The sequence below is a fragment of the Xenopus laevis genome, chromosome 1S, assembly GCF_017654675.1.
Source record: "Xenopus laevis strain J_2021 chromosome 1S, Xenopus_laevis_v10.1, whole genome shotgun sequence".
NCBI classification, from domain to species: domain Eukaryota; kingdom Metazoa; phylum Chordata; class Amphibia; order Anura; family Pipidae; genus Xenopus; species Xenopus laevis.
In genome coordinates this window covers 49,078,947-49,088,898 of record NC_054372.1, presented here as the reverse complement: position 1 = coordinate 49,088,898, position 9,952 = coordinate 49,078,947, and positions in this window count along the sequence as shown.

Sequence of the window (9,952 nt, the reverse complement as noted above, 5' to 3'; positions counted from 1 at the left end):
CTCCCAAAAGCACAGATGTACAGCACTGGGAAGATGTTCCAAAGCAAAGCCTGTATTAGAACAATGGGCACAGATTTCAACAGATGCAACATTTCAGGCTGCCAGAAGCCCTTTATTGTGCTGCTACAATTTTATGGCCAGCCCTGCAGTGCCAGGATAAGAATCAGAAAAGGCTTATTTACAAAGACAAACAAGGGAAAGTTGTGCTCATTTTTAAAACCATTAGGAGGGGATGCAATGAGGCTGTGACCACAACATTCATATAGACAAATACACTCAAGTTGCAGGTAAAACTTAAGCTGGCCATAGATGCAAAGATCCGATCGTTCGAATCCTCCAGACCCCATCTCCAGACCTGCCACTAACCTTTCAGATCAAATAAAGTCGTGAAAGAACAGATCAGCCAATGTTCTGCCCCTGACAGCAATCATACGAAAGTTATGTCCGACAAAAGCTAGTGACAGTCTACCTCTGAAAATCGTACGATCGACAATACATGCAGAGATATTATCAGCAGCCGACAGAAATCTTTTGACCTGTCCGGTCGACCAAATGGCGATCTCTATGGGACGGAAAATATTGGGACTCTCCACACACAGTCCGAAAATTGCACGAATCGATGATTCATAAGATCGGGTCTTTGCGTCTATAGCCAGCTTTAGTGCCTGTGTAAAATCATCATCATCATCATTTATTTATATAGCGCTGTCAAGATACGCAGTAAAATGTACAATTAAGCAATAGAATGCTTAACGAATCAGATGCAATTTGAGTGTAGGACTGGCCAGCTATGGGATGACTTTGATGTAGTTGGCCAGCTTAAATATATTGCAATATATGGACAAACAATCCCTGTTTTGTTTAAAGGGTAAGGCATTTTTTAGTAGCAGTATGCACAAAATGTCGCTGTCTTAAATATATTGATAATGGGTTGAGTGCAAAGGACTCTTGTATTTGTCTTATTTACAAAGATCCCTAAATGGCACAAAAAGTCTCCCACAGGATAAAAAATAAGGTGTGAGGCGCAGATTGCAACATTTTAATAACATGGAAGTTATGGGACAGGGTCTCTATGTTAAAACTTAGAGCAGAGACCTGCAGCAATTCATCTAGTGTGGAATACAAGGAGGAAAGTGGGAAAAACGTGGAGGAATGTGCGCGTCTTTGCACCTTACCTTCTATGTTGTAAATTACCCCTAGAGTATCACACAATAGAAAAACCCAACAAATGCTTATCTGAACGTATTAAGCCACAGTAGTCCAAAAAACAATCATCTGAAAACAGGATTGAAAAATGAACACATTAGAATATTACAATGTATAAAAGTATAAAGCAAAATTGCACTCAAGTATTACTTTTTGTTAAGACAGAAGTGGCAAAGAGCACCGAGGGGCACGGGAGATACTAACTGTATGCTTTTTATCAATAATCCTGGAATGGCATCTACTGAATAATCATAGGATGAAATAAACACAAGAGGACAGGTCATTTACAAAGACCCCAGACAGAAGTACAGAGATCACGAAAAGCCTGGATAAAAAATCAGGGTCAAGGTGCAGATTGCAGCATCTTATTAACATGGAATTTATGGCACAGGGTCTCTATGTTCCAAAACTTAGAGCAGAGACCTGCAGCAATTCATCTAACATGGAATACAAGGAAAAGAGTGGGAAAACGTGGAGGAATATGTGCGTCCTTGAGTATCACACATTAGAAAACCCCCACAAAACCTGAATGTATGAAGCCACAGTAGTCCAAAAAACAATCATCTGAAAATAGGATTGAAAAATGAACACATTAGAATATTAAAATGTATAAAAATATAAAGCAAAATTTGCACTCAAGTCACTTTTTGTTAAGCCCCCAAAGTGTCAAGGTGGCTTAAAACGACAAATCTATGTCACATAGTTGTTGGATCCTGTTGCCACCTTGTCTTAGCCTAGGAACTGTACAAACTTCAACCTGGAAGATCATTAGCTGTATACCAAGTGGTCTGTAACAGTTTGATCTATTTTGCCTATCTTTCTGCAGAAAAACACAGACAGAGAATCCGATGCCCGTTGCTCCTCTTCTGAAGCGTTGCCTACACCTGGAATCATAAGCTTCATGTGGGTGCAGGCAGGTGCAGCAAATTTCAAAGCAGAGGTAATGTTTCCTGGTGCAGGCAGTGCAGCAGAAGAGGAACAGTGAATTGTCAGCCTGCATTTCTCAAATCACGGTGAGTATAATAATGTTTAGATGTTTTAATTTATTGACCAAATTATTATTCACAAGGCAGAAACCCAAACAGACAGATGAGACCCAAACAGACCTAAAAAACTGAACTGTTCAGGTCAAAATTGAACAGGTGGCAACAGCCAGAGCCTTCACCCTGTGTGCCCATAGCCTAATAACAGATTTTGTTCCCTCCCAGACATCTTGCGATGTCTGGCACACATATATCAGCCAACACCTGATAGTTACATAGTTACATAGTTAAATTGGGTTGAAAAAAGACAAAGTCCATCAAGTTCAACCCCTCCAAATGAAAACCCAGCATCCATACACACACCCCTCCCTACTTTTAATTACATTCTATATACCCATACCTATACTAACTATAGAGCTTAGTATCACAATAGCCTTTGATATTATGTCTGTCCAAAAATCATCCAAGCCATTCTTAAAGGCATTAACTGAATCAGCCATCACAACATCACCCGGCAGTCCATTCCACAACCTCACTGTCCTGACTGTGAAGAACCCCCTACGTTGCTTCAAATGAAAGTTCTTTTCTTCTAGTCTGAAGGGGTGGCCTCTGGTACGGTGATCCACTAGGTCCCCTGCTATTTGTCTATAATGTCCTCTAATGTACTTGTAAAGTGTAATCATGTCCCCTCACAAGCACCTTTTTTCCAGAGAAAACAACTCCAACCTTGTCAGTCTACCCTCATAATTTAAGTCTTCCATCCCTCTAACCAATTTAGTTGCACTTAGTCTCTGCACTCTCTCAGCTCATTTATATCCCTCTTAAGGACTGGAGTCCAAAACTGCACTGCATACTCCAGATGAGGCCTCACCAGGGACCTATAAAGAGGCATAATTATGTTTTCATCCCTTGAGTTAATGCCCTTTTTTATGCAAGACAGAACTTTATTTGCTTTAGTAGCCATAGAATGACACTGATGATGTAACTGAATAAGTAGTGGGGCAGATAAAGTATCCATAAGTACAGATAAGGGTCAGAAAATGGTAATACAGGTATGTTTCAGTTGTGAACATGAAGAATTGGCTTATGTTTGGTCTTTCATAAAGGTGAAAAAAATATACGATTTACTTCTACTGTGAAGCAAAAGGCCAATCTTGAAATTTGTATTATGGCTTTGCAACATCTGCTTTTTCAAGATAAATGACATGGAAGTTCCTTTACCAGTTGTAATGACTACAGAAGACTGTTCAGTTTGTGAAAATAAAGATTACCCTTGTTGGATAGCTTCAGAAAATGTATCCGTTTAAGGGCAGAGCCACGCTGCGATTAGGGGAGATAAGTCTCCGGCGACAAACCTCCTCTTCTTCGGGACGACTGATCTTCCCGAACTGCCTCCCCTGTGGCAGGAATGCAAATCGCCGGTGGGATGGCACTCTGAGTGCTTCATTTACCAGAGTCGTCCGAAGTTTCCTCATGAAGCGAAGCACTCACCGGCGGGAAGGCAGTTCAGGGAGATTAGTCGCCCTGAAAAGAGATTTGTTGCCGGGCAAATAATCTCCCAGAATCTGTCCGTGTGTCTCTGCCCTTAAAAGGAGCAATTCCCAAAGATCCTGGGATGCCATATTGTATGATCTAGACTCTCTTAAACAGCTTGTGGGCTGTGGTTGTACATAAACTATTTTTATCTCTTTAAAGGGCATGTAAAGTCTAAAATAGAATAAGGCTAGAAATACTGTATTTTGTTTACTAAATATAAACATGAACTTACTGCACCACAAAGCCTGATCAAACAAATGATTTATGCTTTCAAAGCTGGCTACAGGGGGTCACCATCTTGTAACTTTGTTAAACATCTTTGCAAGACCAAGACTGTGCACATGCTCAGTGTTGTCTGGGCTGCTTAGGGATCGTCATAAACAAAGCTGCTTGAGTTCTGCATGGCTGGGAAGTAAGGCGGGGGCTGCCCCTGCTGTTCATAAGTATAATTGTTTCCCTGCAGAGCAGTTAGGGACCATCTGACAATTCCTATCCACAGCAGTAAATTAAGGGAGAATTTCACTGCATACAGTCAGGTTTCTTATAAAAACGGTACACATTTTTTAATTAAAGTATATTGGAGATAGGTTTCTTTTTCATTATAGAAAGTAAAAATGTGATTTTATTTTTTTGCCTTTACATGCCCTTTAACATTAGGACCAATCATTTCAGCAGCAACTCAAATTGCTCCTTTGCAGTGTTGGCCAAATCTTCTCTTGTGGCTTTGAAGGCAGATCTTCTATCCTAGTGGTTTTCATGGTGATCATCAACCTTTGTGAGCCCACTACTAGTAAACTCACAGCAGATATTGTATTTAGTACAGTTCCTTTCCTTCTCCAGGCCCTTTCCACGTAAAAATCTGGATTCCTTCTTACCCCTAGATTACATTTACACTCCCCCCCATAATTCCAGTGTAATTGCAACTGAGCACAAAATTGTGCATTGACAGCCATGTGGAAGTGTAGGAGTGTGTTTGGATGCAGAACCTTCCTGAATTGCATTAATATGGCTTCTCCATCGCACCCATCTCAGAACACCTGCATGTGTTTGTAAATTACCCCTTACATGTCTGCAAGGAAAGCAACTTCATTCGGTATGCATGAATATTACAAACGATGAAAAGCAAAATATAAGAATACAACACAATAGACTACACTTGCAATGACCAATCACAATATATTTAAATATATTAAAAAATAAAAAATGTATATAGTGAAAAAGGTAAGGGATGTGGTTTCTGAGGGCAAAATGTGCTTAATGATCATTTTTATCCTCACTAAATAAAGGGACTAGTGTCTAAAGATGCAGAAGATACTGAAGGCTTAGATTGTAAGTAAAGGCTTAGCTCAATCAGATTGTCACAGGCACCTAACACAGGTGGATGTCCCCTTTAAGCAGCAAAAATGTATTCCTTTGTGTAACAAGCAATACCACAGTCAGACTCAGGGTGGCAGCAGTAAACAACATTAATTCCAGAGACTGCAAAATATGTCTCGAAAGGCAAAGCACAGTCAAGCTGTGAATCCCAATCTACAGTTGTGCTTCCTTTTCTGAAGTTGCCTGAAGTTTCTTTGCTAGGCAACTTCGGAAAACAAAGCACCGTGAGTGCCATCCCGCTAGCGATTATTCATTAGAGCCGGCGGGAAGGCAGTTCAGGGAGATCGTAGCCACAGGTAACTTTAGACCTTCTTTGATCTTCCTGGAGCTGATCATTGGCTGAATCTTTGCAATTTTGGCTATTCCTCTATACATTCGAATGGTAGTTTTTATTCCAATCTAGAGATCATTTTATCTGAGCAGCCTATCATTTTCTGCACTTCTTTATATATTTCCCTGCCAACTAAACTTTTTAATCAAAGTACGCTGTTCTTCTGAACAATGTCTGGAACAACCCCTTTTACTTCAGAGAGAAATGCACTATAACCAGCATACACATTTGCTGCCTTATTTTCTTAAATAAGGGCCGTAATTGACACCTGTTTTTTCACAGAATGAATGACCTCACTAATGGAACTCCACACTGCTATTATTTGGAACAAGCCTCAAGGACTGTCGGGTCCGTTGGTTTTCTATTACTCTACTACACCTACTAGTAAATGATTTGCCATGTAGAAATTTATACCAAAAACAGTGATTGATCAGGTTAGTGATGTCAGACTGCAATTATTCTGAACACAACTGTATATGCACAGTCACAAAAAACCAACATGCCTTCCTAAATCAAATCTTAATTCCAAAACTACTCCAGCCCAAAGCATCAGGTGAAATGTTCACCATTTAGTATACATGGAAAATGCTTTGCCCCTAAAGAAAAACATTACATAAACAGGTTTATAGTGACCAGTCACAGATGTAGCAGCACCCAAAAAGACAGGATGGCATCTCCTACCAACATGAAAGCAAACAGGTTATTATTTCAATGTTCAACGTCACATCAACCAGTACGTAATGAAGATGTATACATGTATTTTTTCTTGTTCCAGTGATTTCTAGAGTTCACAGAAAGATCAGAAATGACCAGGCAGATGTAATAGTATTCCTTCCAAGGTTGCCCAGAAGGTCATGGTTTCATCAGCTGTGGTCAAAGTGGACCCTTAAATGAATAACTCAGTGTAATGGTTGAGAAGTCATCCTATTGCTATAAAATTTGGACTTTGTGCTGACTGGACTGGTGTTCTGAGTAAGGTTGTCAGTGTCAAAAGAGATCTTGGTTTAGCCTTAAGTGAAACATATCTGAAACAATGTAAAATCTTTCTACTAATTGTTCATAGGAGCAAAATCAAAGCAAATCAGCAGTCCACTGAAAAGCCTTCTATATAATGAGCTTCTTCTTATCTTAAAGCTGAACAGGCTGCAGCTGGGGAAGGAGTTTCTATAGAGGGTTTTTTTCAGTGGACTGATGATTTGTTGTGATTGTGTTCATACAGAAAGTAGAAACTTTTCTCTTAATTTTGCTTGTTTTATTGTAAAACCCATCCTAACTAAAACAAGCAAAAAGCATGCACTAAACCCTGCATCAATGAACCAACTGCACCAGAATGACCAGTGTTATGAAAGACCTAAAATTACAAATTACTGTGCTGACAAAATCTTACCTCTTTTGTTTTAATTAGGTGATTACAAAGACGAGGCAACACCTTATAGTTGCAAGTGTTTTATTTAAATATCTTCAAAAGAACTTAGAAATGTCTAAAAGAAACGCACAGATTTCTGAATAAAACATAATGTTGTTCAATCCAACTGCAGATGGACAGTTAAAAGGAGGAACAGAGTGTCGTTTTTATTTAATCATTCCCAGAATGCAAATGGCTGCCTTGGTAATCAGCAAACTTATAACAACATGAAGCACTGTAGCTTTTAGAACATTTAAGGCATTATTGTAGAAATTGGATGCAGCAATGAGCAAACAATTATAAAGTGCAATCAGTAGGTTTGGAAGAGACCATCATCTTAATCACTTCACACAACTGGAATAGTGTGGAATGTGTTTTTTTTTTCTCTGAGACAGAAGGAAATAAAAAGTGATGTCATAAATAGCATATTTTTTTTTATATTGGCAGTCTGATTTTGTTCAATCATTATATATTACAGTAAAAATGCCTAGCAACCCCAATAACAGTGTTACTTATATATATATCCAGTCATCCGCCTGGAGCAAGTGGAGGAGAAAGACCCACGGGGGATGAGTTTGGAGCGGCTAACTATTTGACTGTCTTGGGGTTTCTAGGGATGCACTGAATCCAGGATTCGCCCATTTTTAGCAGGCTTCAGCCGAATTCTTCTGCCATACCGAACTGAATCTGCATATGCAAATTAGGGGTGGGGAGGGAAAATGCGTGACGTGTCACAAAACAAGTAAAAAATGTTTCCCTTTCCCACCCCTAATTTGCATATGCGAATTAGGATTCAGATTCGGTATTTCGGCCGTATCTTTTGCAAAGTGTTCGAGGGTTTGGCCGAATCCAAAATAGTGGATTCAGTGCATCCTTAGGGGGTTCATTTATCAACAATGGGCATGACAACCAGTCAAATTGCTGCATTCACTGATCTTCTTGCAGCTGGCTTTAAAAAGTTAATCACTGATTGGTTACTACAGGTAACTGCCCATGGGCAAATTTGCCCAATGTTGATAAATGAGCCCCAATATACTGTGTCCTACTCCCCACTATTAGTACATTTGGCAGCACTGTGCAGGGCAACACAATTTCACTGCCTAAACTACAACATGGAAAGGTGTATATTTACAACCCACTTAAAAATCCTGTCCTTTCATCAATTTATATGCTAACTCAGTTCAGTGTCGGACTGGCCCACCAGGATACCAGGAAAAGTCCCGGTGGGCCCAGGTGTCAGTGGGCCCTCCTGCTTCAGATCATGTAACAATTTCTTGTTCATTCCTTAATCCTTCATGGAAACAAAGGGGCCAAATAGATGGAAAATAGAGTATATCATCTAAAGAAAAGTACTGAGAAAATAAAAATGTTGAGTGAGAAGTAGAAGAAAATTAGCTTGAAGAATGGGCCCATGGGCTAAGGTTTTCTGGTGGGCCCCTGGCATCCCAGTCCGACACGGAGTCGCAGTTGCAGAAGTGGTTTTGTGCTGGCAGATGGTTATTGGATACCCGGTGTTGACAAGCAGTATTTAAACTATAATCCTTGCTTATCTTGTGGATGTTGAGCCTCAAGTTGTTCCACTTTATCTCCTAGCCCTTCCCTGGAAGCTTTTGTTTGGGGATAATGTGAGATCAGATAGCATATAAGAGGGCAGAGTGAACCCCCAGATTTAGACTATATTGATAACATAAGGCACAATTCAAGTTATTCTAGACTAAATAAATAAAGCATTGGAACAGGGACATATAATCTATCTCAAAACATTGCCATAAAAGCAAAGATGCACTTTTTTGGCACGGTCAGCATACAAGCAGATCTCCACCTTAAGGTGGGCAATATTGGGCTGATCCGATTTTGGGCCCCAAGAGCCCAACAATTAGATCTCGGTGACAAGAAAATAGGAGTTTTTATACCTGTCTGATTGACAGCCGTCCAGATATCGATCAGGGAAGTCCATTAGGGGGCCCCATACACGGGCCAATAAGCTTTTATCAACCCAACTATGGCCACTTTAAAAAATTAAATGTCTCAATGCCAATACTGCTAATTTAATTAGTATAGAGCTCAAAAATGTCTCTTTTCCTCCAAAGAAAACTGCTTTAGGGCTCTTACACATGAGCGTTTTTACCTGCGCTCCCCTGCGTTCCGTTTTTCGGCGTTCAGCCGCAGGGGAGCGCAGGAATAGACGCATTTAATTATTTCAAATGGGGCTGTACTCACACAGGCGCATGTAGGCGCCGAATGCAGCATGTTGCGTCTCAACCTGCGTTCGGCGCCTACATGCGCCTGTGTGAGTACAGCCCCATTTGAAATAATTAAATGCGTCTATTCCTGCGCTCCCCTGCGGCTGAACGCCGAAAAATGGAACGCAGGGGAGCGCAGGTAAAAACGCTCATGTGTAAGAGCCCTTAGGAGGATACACTTGCTATCGCACAGGGGTAGCAATCAGGGGGTTAAAAAATAAACTGGTAAAAGGTCATCTGAAAAAAGAAAAATATGGTAACCTGAATATACAAGTATTACAAAATGTGTTGTGCCAGATACACAAGCCTTTAGCTTTAGAACGGACAGTTATACATGGCAGAAATATAATCTCTATGTGACAAACTAACTTAATATCGAATATACAAGATTCAGCACAGCTGAGAAAGACATTGGCGATATATATCCAGGGGCAGCATTCATGGGAACTAGCCTTGCAAGTGTTTCTAAGATATACAGCATTGTTTTCATAGTGCAGAGGACTGTGGACAGGAGACACTGAGCAATACTTCATCAAATAATATTGGGTTTAAATGGTATAATATAACAATGGCATTGTCATCTCACAAGACCAATGGGAGGAAACTCTACAAAACAGTTCTCAGCATTAACAAAAGGAAGGAATTTCTCACATTCCACTTATCAATCAGATCTGCATTCCCTCTAATGCTTCCTTGTCACAAGCTGAGCACTTACAAGAGACTGCAATGGTTACTCTCCTCCAATGGTTTGTCACTGTTTTTCCAAGTAACTGCACAAGCATAAATAAAAGTGCCCATATCCAACGTTGGTGCAAAATATACCTTGCAGGGCTCTGATCGCAGTTGAAGGGACTGCCCTTATCTACCCCTC